Below are 16,569 nucleotides of genomic sequence, written 5' to 3' on the forward strand. Positions count from 1 at the left end.
TTGATTAAATTTGTTCAATGCCTCAGGGGTCAATTTAATGGATAGAGTCTCCTGTAGTCGGGCAATCTCAATTTCAATGGCATGTAGGGATGACTCATTTGATTTAATCAGGAGTTCCATATAACCCTTAGAGCATGTAGATGATAAATTCTCCCATTGTGTTTTCAAGAGGTCATCATCAAAGTCAAAAGCAGGAAACACCTGAACGCGAAGGCCCCTAGGGATCAATCCCTTGGTTACATAACGTTCCAGGAAAGCATTATTCCACCACAAGCGAATTTTTTTATTATGAAGATTTTTCAAATTAATTATAAGATCATCATTTTCCCTTGTATTTAAAACCACAGTGGATTCCTCCCCAAAGACCTTATTTAGTTGCGTGAGCCAGGTCTGCTCACGTTTCTTATGATCCATCGGTTCGGATCCAAAAGCTGTGAAAAGACACAGTGTTAACCAAATATATAGATCAACGGACCGAACCCCGTGATTATCTAGCATAACCTCCAATAGAGGTAAAGAATATAAAATTACGCACTATATTTCTTGCAGCTCCACACACATTGTCTATTTGGCTACTTGTCCCTGTGATCTACACTATGTGGGGCTTACATCTAGAGAATTCCGGGTCCGTGTGAGGGAACACGTCAGGGATGTACTCTCAGCACGAGATACCCTGGACGTTACTACACTTAAAACCATCCCGCGGCACTTTAGGCTGCGCCATAACTGTGACCCCTCTGTCCTCAAATTTAGAGGTATCGATCGGGTACACCTGGGAACAAGAGGTGGCAACTATAAATGGATTTTGGCGCAGCTTGAGTGCCGTTGGATGGCGATCCTGGACACGGTGACCCCTAGGGGCCTTAATGAATTCAATAGCTTTTCCTCATTTCTATAGATCTCTTTCCCTTGAATTTTTATGTGGATTTTAATTTTTTATGTGTTTCTTCTATAGCTCTTGCATCTTGGTGTCATCATTATTCAGCTTCCACCATGTACAGGATGATTGGATATATTGGTACCTGCTACCCAGACTAACATGAAATCGTCTTCTTAAAATGTATCATGGGACTTAACAAGACGTCGCAGCACTGTATATGTATTATGATATATATTTGTATATGTACACTCTGGTCTTACTATGCTTGACCTGTGTTTAGACCAATTTGATGACTTACTGTATTCGATCCTTGGCCCCATAGCTGTCCAATTTTTTGTCCTATCTATATACTTTCATGTATTTGCCCATACTCTCGCCCCTGTCTAATATGGCCACCGAGCCGCGCATGCGCGGTGCTGTCTCGCCCTAACCGCGTCCTGTCGGGCTTCCGTACGATGGGAGTGTGGGTAACAACGTCACAGTGACGTGCCTACCCACAACACCCCTCGGGAAACTGGCCGGACATGACGCGGCGCGGGGAGACGCGCGTCACTGCGCATGCGCTGCATACATCAGCGGCGCCACCTGGGTGATAGTCCGGTAAACATATATAATGATGCCCACTCGCCTCCACAACCACAGCCCCCCGAAGAAGCTACGCGAAACGCGCGTCGGGTCTTCAGAGCGACCTAGTGGTCTCCACCAGCACTTTATGGGTGAGCCCTTTACCTTATTGACACGCTTCTTTCTTTGACTCTCTACTATGTATATGGCCCCCACCTGTGCATGTATCTGTCTAACTGGTTCATATGGAGGCCCCCTAGTTCACACGTATTAAGTTCACAATGTTTGAAATATATTAGCCTACACATAGGTATACTTGTACTATGTAATACATGTGCCTAGAGGGTCGATTATCCATTTGTGGACTACTTACATGTGCCGCTCTGTATGTGTGTGTATTTCTACCCCGAGTGACCTTTTTTAATCTTGCTATACGATTTTATTCTGTCTCATTAATAAAGTTGTTCTATATTTGCATCATAATCTTGTTTTAGATTATTATTTTTCTTTGGGGTTGATACTCTGTATTTTTTGTAGGCTCTAAACACCTTCAAAGGTGTCCAAAAGCTGACAAACTGCTCAGAAGACGCTCTCTTTAAAAAAGCCGGCCGGCAATTCAGCAGCGGCATACACCGGTACCCGACAATTTAGACAAGAAGGAATAGAGCATCACACATAGATTAGATAGATAGAAACATGTCAGGCACACATATAAGAAGCACAGTGACAGTGTTGCTTACTGTACTTGTCATTTAGTGTAAAGGATTTATTAAAAAAAATAATAGTGTTTTCGTGCACCGTCTCTTTAAAAAAGCCGGCCGGCAATTCAGCAGCGGTACCCGACAATTTATAACAGAAAGAATAGAGCATCACACATAGATAGATAAAAACATGCCAATCACATATATAATAAGTACAGTGACAGTGTTGCTTACTGTACTTGTCATTTAGTGTAAAGGATTTATTTTAAAAAATAATAGTGTTTTCATGCACCGTCTCTTTAAAAAAGCCGGCCGGCAATTCAGCAGCGGTACCTGACAATTTATAACAGACAGAATAGAGCTTCACACATAGATTAGATAGAAAGAAACATGTCAGTCACATATATAAGAAGTACAGTGATAGTGTTGATCACTGTACTTGTCATTTAGTGTTAAAATAAAGGATTTATTAAAAAAAAAACTGGCGTGGGGTTCCCCGTAATTTTAGTCTCTAGCGGAGGTTAAGCAGACGGCTGGGGCAGATGTTTGAAGCCTGGGAAGGGGGTAATACCCACGGAGCTTCCCAGGCTACTAATATCAGTCCCCAGCTGAATACCTAGCCTTTACTATCTATTAAAATGGGGGACCCCCCCAAAAAAATGACGTGGGGTCCCCCCTATTTAAATAGCTAGCAAAGGCTAAGCAGACAGCTGGGGGCTGATATTAATAGCCCAGGAAGAGTGCCATGAATATTGGCCCCCTCCCAGGCTAGAAACACCAGCCGTCAGCTGTCCCAGAAATGGCGCATCCGTAGGATGCGCCAAATCTGGCACTTAGCATCGCTCTTCCCACTGCCCTGTAGCGGTGGCAGTGGGGTAATAGGGCTGGGGTTGATGTCAGCTTATAATGCCAGCTGACATCAAGCCCAGGTTAGTAATGGAGAGGCGTCTATAAGACACCCCCATTACTAACCCCATAGTCAAAGTTAAAAGAAAACACAAACACCCAGAATAAAGTCCTTTAATTGAAATAAACACACAATTCTTTATTGTTCTAAATTAAACCATACTTACCATCACACCCATTCCAGCTGAAGCCAACGATCTCCTGCAATAAAAGTAAAATAATAAACCAACATCATCCTTACCTTTCAATGGTTCCCACGACAGCTTCAGCTCTGCTACATCGAGATGACAGGCTGGACCGCAGCAGAACGCTGCCATCCAGCCTGTCATCCCGCAGACACTGAGAAGCGCAGGCTTGCTTGCGCTCCTCAGTGTCTGGCTGTGACGGCATAAAGATGAGCCGAGGTCATGTCCAATGAGCTCGGCTCACCTCATGCACGTCACTGACAGCGTGGGAGAATTCTCACGCTGAAGCGCTGAGTGCAGGAGAATTTTCCCACGCTGTCAGTGACGTGCATGAGGCTGATATTTAAATTTGGCGCACAAATCGGTGATTGGTCGCGGGCAGCGTCAGCGACCAATCAGCACAGTAGTGTTTAACTTTGGCGGCAAGATCAGTGATTGGTCGCGGTCAAGACGGCGACCAATCACCGATTTGTGCGGCACATTTAAATAGCGGTCGCGACCAATTGGATGTCAGCGCCGCTCCCCCGTTGTCACGCTGTCTCTGTATACTGGAGGTAGGGGGCCTAAGCTGACCCTAAGCTGGGGCCCTGACTAATCCCTCAACCTGGAGGTACTGTTAACGGTACAGAGGTCCAGGCCGCCAGCGTAACCCCTACCTCCTGAAGATCCCTGCACCTCAGTAATCTAGTCCTGAGAAGGACCCCGATCACAACCAAAGGGAACAAGAAATAATATGCCCAAACACAGTATTTAGACGAACGAGACAGTACAAGGGAAAAACCAAAACCACCTTGCATACAAACAACTTCTCAACTACAACAGAGGGAAAACCAACGGGAAAGGAGATAAATGATAAAGCGAGGAAAGGGAAAAAACACTTCCAAATACACTTATCTCAGCAACTCCAAACACCACGATCCGCTCTGTCAGTCTGAATGAAATGCTGTGTTTGGGCATATTATTTCTTGTTCCCTTTGGTTGTGATCGGGGTCCTTCTCAGGACTAGATTACTGAGGTGCAGGGATCTTCAGGAGGTAGGGGTTACGCTGGCGGCCTGGACCTCTGTACCTTAAACAGTACCTCCAGGTTGAGGGATTAGTCAGGGCCCCAGCTTAGGGTCAGCTTAGGCCCCCTACCTCCAGTATACAGAGACAGCGTGACATTTTCACCGACCCCTCCCAAACAGACCAGCAGGTATATGAAGGAGTCTCACTACAGAAGTATTGATTGCAGCTGGGCGAGGCTGGACCTCATCTAGCCCAGAGAGAGAGAGAGAATTAACTCCCTCACTGCCGAGAAACACAAAGCACCAACAAGTCAGCTGCGAGAAGTCAGGTTGTGTACTCGTGACGATCTTCGTGGCAACACACCCGTGACACCCGTCCTCTCTTCACGCCCTAGCCGCATGGATGTCAGCGGCGCTGCCTGTGTGGATACTTCCGCTGCGAGAACCCGGGACATGAGCGGGCGCTCGGAGCAGAAGTATCCCGACCCGCAGCGCCGCTCCCCGGTCCTCCCTTCACACCCTAGCCGCTGATGTCCCCACAGTATCCGCATGGTGTTACAAAGGTCCGGACATTTGTGTTAAAAATCGCTGATTGGTCGCTGGCGCTGCCCGCGACCAATCACCGATTTGGGCGCCAAATTTAAATATCGGCCGCGACCAATCACCCATCTTGGCTCCACATTTAAACACCGCTGTACTGATTGGTCGCGGACGATATTTAAATGTGGCGCCAAAATCGGTGATTGGTCGCGCCCAGCGTCGGCGACCAATCAGCACAGCGGTGTTTAAATGTGGAGCCAAGATCGGTGATTGGTTGCGGCCGATATTTAAATTTGGCGCCCAAATCGGTGATTGGTCGCGGGCAGCGCCAGCGACCAATCAGCGATTTTTAACACAAATGTCCGGATCTTTGTAATACCATGCGGATACTGTGGGGAGATCAGCGGCTAGGGTGTGAAGGGAGGACCGGGGAGCGGAGCTGCGGGTCGGGATACATCTGCTGCGAGCAGTCACTCATCTCCCGGCTTCTCGCAGCGGAAGTATCCGACCAGGCAGCGGCGCTCCCCGGTCCTCACCAATACGATTCGCTGATTGGTTGCGCTCTCCGCACGCGACCAATCAGTGATCTTGGCGCTAAAGTTAAACACCGCTCTGCTGATTGGTCGCGGAAACTGCCCGCGACCAATCACCGATTTGGGCGCCACATTTAAATAGCGGCCGCGACCAATCAGTGAGATTGGCGCCAAATTTAAACAACGCTCTGCTGATTGGTCGCGGACTCCAGCCGCGACCAATCACCGAGATTGGCGCCAAATTTAAACCCCGCTCTGCTAATTGGTCGCGGATGCCGGCCGCGACTAATCAGCATTATTGGCGCCAAATTTAAACACCGCTCTGCTGATTGATCGCGGTCGCCGTCCGCAACCAATCAGCAGTATTGGCGCCAAATTTAAACCCTGCTCGGCTGATTGGTCACGGTTGCCGGCCGCGACCAATCAGCAGTATTGGCGCCAAATTTAAACCCCGCTCTGCTGATGGGTCACGGTTGCCGGCCGCGACCAATCAGCGATTTTGGCGCCAAATTTAAACCCCGCTCAGCTGATTGGTCGCGACCGCCGGCCGCGACTAATCAACATTGTTGCCGCCAAATTTAAACACCGCCCTGCTGAATGGTCGCGGTCGTGACCAATCACCGTTATTGGCGCCAAATTTAAACATCGCTTTGCTGATTGGTCGTAACCGCAACCAATCAGCATTATTGGCGCAAAATTTAAACACCGCTTTGCTGATTGGTCGCGACCACGACCAATCAGCATTATTGGCGCAAAATTTAAACCCCGCTCTGCTGATTAGTCGCAACCGCCGGCCGTGACCAATCAGCGATATAGTCGCCAAATTTCAACACCGCTTTGCTGATTGGTCGCGGTTGCTGGCCCCGACCAGTCAGCGATTTTGGCGCCAAATTTAAACACCGCTCTGCTGATTGCGCCGGGTCTGCCGCATACATATTCTAGAATACCCGATGCGTTAGAATCGGGCCACCATCTAGTTTCATGAAATAATTTAAAAAAAAATTGACGTGGGGCTTCGCACTATATTTGTGTCCAGCCAGGTACAGCAGGCAGGAACGGGCTGCCCCCAACCACCAGCTGCCTATTTGTACCTGGTTGGACACAACAATATAGGGAAGCCCTTTTTTTCTTAATTATTTCATGAATTTCATGAAATAATTTAAAAAAAAAATACGTGGGTCTTCGCCCTATTTTTGTGTCCAGCCAGGTACAACTAGGCAGCTGGGGGCTGGAATCTGCAGCGCAGGGAGGCCCAAGCTTTCTGGGTCCCCCCCGCTGCAAATTGCAGTCCGCAGCCACCCCGGAAAATGGCGCGTTCATAGAAGCGCCATCTTCTGACGCTGTACCCAACTCATCCAGGGCCCTGGTGCGGTGGCTCACTGGGTAATAAAGGGGTTAGGGCCAGCTTGGCATTGTCAGCTGGCCCTAAGCCCGAAATTCATTGGGTCACGCCAATATTAGACATGACCGCCATGAATTTCTAGTAAAGTATTTAAAAAAAACACAACACCCAGAATAAAGTCCTTTAATTGAAATAAACACACAATTCTTTATTGTTCTAAATTAAACCATACTCACCATCACCCCCATTCCAGCTGAAGCCAATGTCTTCTGCAATAAAAGTTAAATAATAAAGCAACCTCATCCTTACCTTTCCATGGTTCCCACGACAGCTTCAGCTCTGCTACATCGAGATGACAGGCTGGACCGCAGCAGAACGCTGCCATCCAGCCTGTAATCCCGCAGACACTGAGAAGGGCAGGCATGCTTGCGCTCCTCAGTGTCAGGCTGTGACGGCATAAAGATGAGACGAGTTCATGTCCAATGATCTCAGCTCACCTCATGCACGTCACTGACAGCGTGGGAAAATTCTCCTGCACTCACCGCTACAGCGTGAGAATTCTCCCACGCTGTCAGTGACGTGCATGAGGTGAGCTCATTCATGTCCAATGATCTCAGCTCACCTCATACACGTCACTGACAGCGTGGGAAAATTCTCACGCTGTAGCGCTGAGTGCAGGAGAATTCTCCCACGCTGTCAGTGACGTGCATGAGGTGAGCTGAGTTCATTGGACATGAACTCGTCTCATCTTTATGCCGTCACAGCGAGACACTGAGGAGCGCAAGCATGCCTGCCCTTCTCAGTGTCCGCGGCATGGCAAGCTGGATGGCAGCGTTCTGCTGCGGTCCAGCCTGTCATCTCGATGTAGCAGAGCTGAAGCTGTCGTGGGAACCATGGAAAGGTAAGGATAATGTTGCTTTATTATTTTACTTTTATTGCAGGAGATCGTTGGCTTCAGCTGGAATGGGCGTGGTGGTAAGTATGGTTTAATTTAGAACAATAAAGGAATGTGTCTTTATTTCAATTAAAGGAGTTTATTCTGGGTGTTTGTGTTTTCTTTTTAACTTTGACTATGGGATTAGTAATGGGGGTGTCTTATAGACGCCTCTCCATTACTAACCTGGGCTTGATGTCAGCTGGCATTATAAGCTGACATCAACCCCAGCCCTAATACCCCACTGCCACCGCTACAGGGCAGTGGGAAGAGCGAGGCTAAGTGCCAGAATTAGCGCATCCTATGGATGCGCCAGTTCTGGGGCGGCTGACGGCTGGTGTTTCTAGCCTGAGAGGGGGCCAATATTCATGGCACCCTTCCTGGGCTATTAATATCAGCCCCCAGCTGTCTGCCTAGCCTTTGCTAGCTATTAAAATAGGGGGGACCCCAAGTCATTTTTTTTTGGGGGGTCCCCCATTTTAATAGCTAGTAAAGGCTAGGTATTCAGCTGGCGGCTGATATTAGTAGCCTGGGAAGCTCCATGGGTATTACCCCCCTCCCAGGCTTCAAACATCTGCCCCAGCCGTCTGCTTAACCTCTGCTAGAGCCTAAAATTATGGGGACCCCCACGCCAATTTTTTTTTTAAATAAATCCTTTATTTTAACACTAAATGACAAGTACAGTAAGAAACACTGTCACTGTACTTCATATATATGTGACTGACATGTTTCTATCTATCTAATCTATGTGTGATTCTCTATTCCTTCTATTCTAAATTGTCGGGTACCGCTGCTGAATTGCCGGCCGGCTTTTTTAAAGAGACAGTGCATGAAAACACTATTATTTTATTAAATAAATCCTTTACACTAAATGACAAGTACAGTAAGCAACACTGTCACTGTACTTCATATATGTGACTGACATGTTTCTATCTATCTAATTTATGTGTGATTCTCTATTCTTTCTATTCTAAATTGTCGGGTACCGCTGCTGAATTGCCGGCCGGCTTTTTTAAAGAGACGGTGCATGAAAACACTATTGGCTTCTCCAAATGTGCTTTTGCATACCTCAGCCGACTCTGTTTGTGGCGTGCTTGCAGAAACGGCTTCTTTCGCATCACTCTCCCATACAGCTTCTCCTTGTGCAAAGTGCCTTGTATAGTTGACCGATGCACAGTGACACCATCTGCAGCAAGTTGATGCTGCAGCTCTCTGGAGGTGGTCTGAGGATTGTCCTTGACTGATCTCACCATTCTTCTTCTCTGCCTTTCTGATGTTTTTCTTGGCCTGCCACTTCTGGCCTTAACAAGAACTGTCCCTGTGTTCTTCCATTTCCTTACTATGTTCCTCACAGTGGAAACTGACAGGTTAAATCTCTGAGACAGCTTTTTGTATGCTTCCCCTGAACAACTATGTTGAATAATCTTTGTTTTCAGATCATTTGACAGTTGTTTTGAGGAGCACATGTTGCCACTCTTCAGAGGAGATTCAAACAGGAGAACAACTTGCAAGTGGCCACTTTAAGTAGCTTTTCTCATGATTGCATACACCTGGCTATAAAGTTCAAAGCTCCATGAGGTTACAAAACCAAAAAAAGTGCTTTAGTAAGTCAGTAAAAAGTAGGTAGGAGTATTTAAAACAAGAAAATGATAAGGGTGCCCATACTTATGCACCTTTCAAATTTTGTTTGAATGCAGATTGCACATTTTCTGTTAGTACAATAAACCTCATTTCAAGGCAGAAACATTACTGTGTCCAACAGTTATTACATATATCAAACTGAAATAGCTGTTGCAAAAACACCAATTTTTATAAAACATTAAGCTTAAGATTAATAGGGGTGCCCAAACTTTTTCATATGACTGTATCCTGAGTCTTTTTCTTCCGAATAATTTTGGTAAGGTTTACCAGCGCTGCTGCAGACCTCTGGGGGTGATGGGATGGCAGCTGAGGTGTTTCTGCTCCCCACAGGTGGAGTGGACCCCCTGGGCAGTGTGGAGTTTGGTGGGTGGTGATGCTGGGACTTGTAGTGCAGGCGGGATGGCGCAGCAGGAGTAACTGACAGAGACAGGGGATTCGCTTCAATACCTTTACTGGTGCGGATGTCAGGCACGATCCAGGGTACTCAGTAGGATGGGTGCACTTCAGGACTTCTCCCCAGTGAGTGGGTATAAGGCCTCATGGTTCATGTCTGCCTCTCTGTATGCTCCTGGCCAGCCTGCAACTGGGCCTAGCTTATGTGTCATGCTGTTCACCTGTTGCTTGGTAGTGGGACCTTCTGCTGGCAACCACTATCCCTGGTCACCGAGGCCTTGTGGTTCCTGGTCCTGTAATGGGTCTAGCTTCAGGTCTGCCAGGGACTTGTCGTCCTCCTGGAATGCCGGTTGTCCCTACTGGGTATAAAGGACCCTGTAGGCGCGGACCCGGTATTCAGTTTGTATCTTCGGGGTGAGCCTATGATGCTCCTCTGCCCCCTCAACAACTCTCTCCTCTTGCCTTTGGCCACACTCGGGGCCCTCAATGCGGCAGCAGATGTTCTGTGTCTTCGCTGCTCTCAGCTTCAGCACGCTCTCAACTCACAGACTAAACTGAGCTGCCTGGCTCCACCCTCCATATATATATATCCCTAACGGGCTCCCACTGGTGGTATGAGGTGGAAGGGTGGAGGTGTTTGTATGTAATGAGGGCCTCTTGTGGAGAAGTCCATCCATGTACCCTTTTGGGTCCTGTGGTACCTGAGAACAGCAGGGTGCCACAAACACATGGGGAGATGTGGGGCCAATATATACATATATACATATATATGTATCTGCATGCATGGCTAGCATGCAGATACATATATACATGTACAACCTGGTACACTTCCCTATACAGCCACCCAGCAGGCTTTTTCCTCCTTAAAGGGATGTTTTTTCACAATCTTTCATTGTGGAAGTTGATGCATCGGAGGAGGGGGTTGGGGCTGTATTGTCTCAGGGTCCATCCACTGGTAAATGGCATCTATGTGCTTTCTTTTCCAAAAAGATGTCTTGGGCCGAGAGAAATTATGACCTGGGTAATAAAGAGCTTTTGGGGATTAAATTGGCTTTTGAAGAATGGCAACATTGGTTGGAGGTGCAGTCTATCCTTTTACTGTTATCACTGAACATAAGAACCTGTCATATCTTCAGTCTGCTAAACGTCTCAACCCTAGCCAGGCTAGATGCTCTCTGTTTTTTACTAGGTTAAATTTTGTTGTCACTTTCTGTCCAGGGGTTAAAAACATCAAGGCTGATGCTTTATGCTGAAGCTTCCCTGGTGGTGGTGACCATGAGAAACCTGCCCCTATTTTGCAGAAGGGGGTAGTCATTTTGGCTTTGTACCCTGAGCTGGAGGGAGAGGTGTTGGAGGCTCAGGGGGACACCCCTGCCTCCTGCCCTTCGGGGAGGTTATTTGTACCATGTAATCTGTGCTGTAAAGTAATTAGGGAAGATCACAACTCTGTGCTTGCTGGTCATCCAGGTGGTAAAGCAACTGCGGACCTCCTTTCTTGTCGTTTTTGGTGGCCGGGGTTGCATCAGTATGTGATTGAACATGTGTCTGCTAGCCGTATTTGTGTGCTTTCTAAAGTATCGCATACCCGTCAGTCTGGTCCTCTTCTGCCGCTGCCTATTCCTTTCAGACCATGGACACAATTTTACTGACCTACCGCTATCTGCATGCAAGACTGTGGTACTGGTGGCTGTAGATAGGTTCAGTAAGATGGTTCATTTCATCGCATTACTGGCACTTCCGAATGCCAAGAATCTTGCTCAGGTATTCATTAATGAAGCTTCACGGGGTTCCTTCCGATGTGGTGTCAGATCGGGGGACCCAGTTGGTGTCTAAATTCTGTAAAGCTTTCTGTACTCGACTGGTGGTTGTCTTTTTCTTCTGCCTTCCATCCTCAGTCGAATGAACAGACTGAGCACATTAATCAGAATTTGGAGACTTACCTCAGGTGTTTTGTCTCTGAGAATCAGGAGGATTGGGCATCTTACTTACCATTGGCCAAAGTTTGCTATTAATAATCATCGTCAAGAATCTACTGGCAGGTAACTTTTCTTTGGTGTATAAAGTTTTCATTCACAGTTTGGTGGGGGAGGGGCTTCAGGAGATCCTGAGGAAGAAAGTTTTGCTTCGTTGCTCTCCTCTGTGTGGCAGGGGGTTCAGAGTAATTTGAAGATCATGGGAGACGGATACAAACGCATGGCTGACAGGAAACGCTCGCTAGATCCAGACCTAAGTGTGAAAGACTTTGTGTGGTTGTCTACCAGGAATATAAAGTTGAAGGTTCTTTCCTGGAATCTGGGACCTAGATTTATTGGTCCCCATAAAATAATCTCCGTCATTAACCCAGCAGTGTTTCGTCTTGAGTTACCTCAGTCTCTTAGGATCCACAATGTGTTTCACAGGTCTCTGATCAAGAAGTATGTGGTACCTCTTGAGCCTTCCCCCACTGCCGCCACCACCAATCATTGTTGATGGCAATTTGGAGTTCTAAATTTTGAAGATTATGGATTCTCATCTGCAATGTTGTTCCCTTCAGTACTTAGTGTACTGGAGGGGTTATGGTCCAGAGGAAAGGATGTGGGTTTTAGCATCGGAGGTGAATGCCCCTAGGTTCTTTCTTTCTTTCCATGCCTCTTATCCATAGAAACCTGGCCCTGAGTGTCCAGAGGCCATTCGTAGTAGGGGGGGTACTGTTATGGGTGTGTCAGGTTTGACAGACTGTCAAACTGGATCTGGCTGTAGAAGGTCGCTACGTTTGGCCTTGCAAACACCTTCTTGATCCTTTCATCATCCCTTTTTCTTTAGGACCCAACGGTGAACTCCACCTTCTGCTGCTAATTAGCACACCCTTGCTGGATCCTTAAATACGCTCAGTTGTCCAGAGAGGTGTTGGCAATAGAGTAAATTCCTCTGTTCAGGTCTGGAATTCTATCAGTCGGCTAGATTCTCCTTGGAGTTAATTTGTGGATTGTAGTCGTGATCTATTTGGAGTCTTTTCAAAGCTAAGTGTATCCCCTTGTCTGTTTCCCTTGTTTCTCTTTAGTTGCAGTGGGGCTGACTAGTGCTCACCCCTCCCCCTCCCTACCTAGGGCCTAGCTCTAGGGTCAGCCAGGGCTAAGGTATCCTGCTCGGCGATAGGTGTGGAACCTATTTAGGTACGATAGGGGAGTCAGGGTGTCGTTAGATCTGCTTAGGGGTCTCCACTAGTGATGAGCGAGCACTAAAATGCTCGGGTACTCGTTGCTTGGGTCGAGCAAATTGGAATGCTTGAGTGCTCGGTCCGAGTAACAAGCCCAATATTAGTCTATGGGAAACTCGAACATTTTTCCAGTGGCTCCCCCCGGCAGTCTGCAGAGGGCCTAAAAATTGCCCAAATCGATAGGAACAATGCTCAAATGACATGGGAACAACATGGGGAAGACCCTTGGGAGCATTTATGATTCTCAGGTCACGTTGTCAGAGGTATTACGCCACTTTTACGGATTCACAATAAAACATACAAAAACGAAACCTAAATGGATTTTCCTGGGAAATATGTTAAGAAACATCCTTTCTAGGGTAATGACTCGTATATAAGGCAAAATAAATATACAAAAACAAAAATGCTCCTCCACACCTTGGGCTATGTTCATACGTAGCGTCTTTGATGTGCTTTTGCACTTCTGCATTGCTTTCAACCAAGACAAATGCATTCAACGGGAAATGTCATTTTAACATTTTACTACCTTATCTGGCCATGTGGTGTGTGACATGGGAACAGCATGGGGAAGACTACTGGAAGCATCTCTGACTCCCAGGGCACTGCCTAAAACTGTGGTCGTCTCATCAGACGTGATCCTATATTACTGCGGTAATAATACCGACATTTTTGGCAACGTGACAAATGTTAAACTCCATTTAAAATGGGCATGGTGTGTGTCAAGGGACGGGGAAGTGGATGTTATGATGGTGATAGTGCACGCAGGGGCTATGGGCAAGATGAAACTGTGCCTGCTGAGGGAGCACAACAAACACCCACGTCATGTCGAACTACCTTCCTGTCCTAATTTCTAGGGGGCCGCGGAATACCACTATTGAAGCCAGAGCAGTGTGAAAAGGTTGTTGGTTTGATAGCAGATAATGCTTCCAGTCACTTTGCCGTCACCACTAGAGATGAGCGGTGTTCGACTAGAACTGTTCGCCAATCTCAAATTCGAGCTGTTTTGGGCGGTGTTCGAGTTGTTCAACGAACCCGAACGATTTGCAAAAAATTCGGCTGTTCGAGGTTATGTTCGATAACTGTTCGTGCACCAAAAGCGTGTCCTGCATGTCTGGCGCTATTTAGAGCACCAATCATGCAGGGATTGTCTGCCACTCACTGTAATGCCACAGCCATGGTGGTTGTGGCATTACAGTGATTGCCCAAATCGATGGGAACAGTGCCAACAGTGAAACATGAAAAGCCGGCAATTCAGCAGCGGCATACACCGGTACCCGACAATTTAGAACCGAAAGAATAGAGCTTCACACATAGATTAGATAGATAGAAACATGTCAGCCACATATATATGAAGTACAGTGACAGTGTTGCTTACTGTACTTGTCATTTAGTGTAAAGGATTTATCAAAAAAAATAATAGTGTTTTCATGCACCGTCTCTTTAAAAAAGCCGGCCGGCAATTCAGCAGCGGTACCCGACAATTTAGAATAGAAAGAATAGAGAATCACACATAGGTTAGATAGATAGAAACATGTCAGTCACATATATATGAAGTACAGTGACAGTGTTGCTTACTGTACTTGTCATTTAGTGTAAAGGATTTATTAAAAAAAATAATAGTGTTTTCATGCACTGTCTCTTTAAAAAAGCCGGCCGGCATTTCAGCATCTGTACCCGACAATTTAGAACAGAAGGAATAGAGCATCACACATAGATTAGATAGATAGAAACATGTCAGTCACATATATAAGAAGTACAGTGATAGTGTTGATTACTGTACTTCTCATTTAGTGTTAAAATAAAGGATTTATTTAAAAAAAAATTGGCGTGGGGTTCCCCTTAATTTTAGTCTCTAGCGGAGGTTAAGCAGACAGCTGGGGCAGATGTTTGAAGCCTGGGAAGGGGGTAATATCCACGGAGCTTCCCAGGCTACTAATATCAGCCCCCAGCTGTATACCTAGCCTTTACTAGCTATTAAAATGGGGGACCCCCCCAAAAAAATGACGTGGGGTCCCCCCTATTTTAATAGCTAGCAAAGGCTAGGCAGACAGCTGGGGGCTGATATTAATAGCCCAGGAAGGGTGCCATGAATATTGGCCCCCTCCCAGGCTAGAAACACCAGCCGTCAGCCGCCCCAGAAATGGCGCATCCATAGGATGCGCCAACTCTGGCACTTAGCCTCGCTCTTCCCACTGCCCTGTAGCGGTGGCAGTGGGGTAATAGGGCTGGGGTTGATGTCAGCTTATAATGCCAGCTGACATCAAGCCCAGGTTAGTAATGGAGAGGCGTCTATAAGACACCCCCATTACTAACCCCATAGTCAAAGTTAAAAGAAAACACAAACACCCAGAATAAAGTCCTTTAATTGAAATAAAGACACAATCCTTTATTGTTCTAAATTAAACCATACTTACCACCACGCCCATTCCAGCTGAAGCCAACGATCTCCTGCAGTAAAAGTAAAATAATAAAGCAACCTCATCCTTACCTTTCCATGGTTCCCAGGACAGCTTCAGCTCTGCTACATTGAGATGACAGGCTGGACCGCAGCAGAACGCTGCCATCCAGCCTGTCATCCCGAAGACACTGAGAAGCGCAGGCATGCTTGCGCTCCTCAGTGTCTCGCTGTGACGGCATAAAGATGAGCCGACAATGAACTCGGCTCACCTCATGCACGTCACTGACAGCGTGGGAAAATTCTCCTGCACTCAGCGCTTCAGCGTGAGAATTTTCCCACGCTGTCAGTGACGTGCATGAGGTGAGCCGAGTTCATTGGACATGAATGAGCTCACCTCATGCACGTCACTGACAGCGTGGGAAAATTCTCACGCTGAAGCGCTGAGTGCAGGAGAATTTTCCCACGCTGTCAGTGACGTGCATGAGGTGAGCTCATTCATGTCCATTGAACTCAGCTGACCTCATGTACGTCACTGACAGCGTGGGAGAATTCTCACGCTGAAGCGCTGAGTGCAGGAGAATTCTTCCACGCTGTCAGTGACGTACATGAGGTGAGCTGAGTTCATTGGACATGACCTCGGCTCATCTGGATGCCGTCACAGCGAGACACTGAGGAGCGCAAGCATGCCTGAGCTTCTCAGTGTCTGCGGGATGACAGGCTGGATGGCAGCGTTCTGCTGCGGTCCAGCCTGTCATCTCGATGTAGCAGAGCTGAAGCTGTCTGGGAACCATGTAAAGGTAAGGATGAGGTTGCTTTATTATTTTACTTTTATTGCAGGAGATCGTTGGCTTCAGCTGGAATGGGCGTGAGGGTAAGTATGGTTTAATTTAGAACAATAAAGAATTGTGTGTTTATTTCAATTAAAGGACTTTTTTCTGGGTGTTGTGTTTTTTTTAAATACTTTACTAGAAATTCATAGTGGTCATGTCTAATATTGGCGTGACCCCATGAATTTCGGGCTTAGGGCCAGCTGATAATGCCAAGCTGGCCCTAACCCCTTTATTACCCAGTGAGCCACCGCACCAGGGCCCTGGATGAGTTGGGTACAGCGCCAGAAGATGGCGCTTCTATGAACGTGCCATTTTCCGGGGTGGCTGCGGACTGCAATTTGCAGCTGGGGGGACCCAGAAAGCTTGGGCCTCCCTGCGCTGCAGATTTCAGCCCCCAGCTGCCTAGTTGTACCTGGCTGGACACAAAAATAGGGCGAGGCCCCACGTATTTTTTTTTTAATTATTTCATGAAATTCATGAAATAATTAAGAAAAAAAGGGCTTCCCTATATTGTTGTGTC

The sequence above is a fragment of the Phyllobates terribilis genome, unplaced genomic scaffold (genome assembly GCF_046119375.1).
Source record: "Phyllobates terribilis strain yellow unplaced genomic scaffold, ASM4611937v1 Scaffold_1__5_contigs__length_1240528914, whole genome shotgun sequence".
Lineage (NCBI taxonomy): Eukaryota > Metazoa > Chordata > Amphibia > Anura > Dendrobatidae > Phyllobates > Phyllobates terribilis.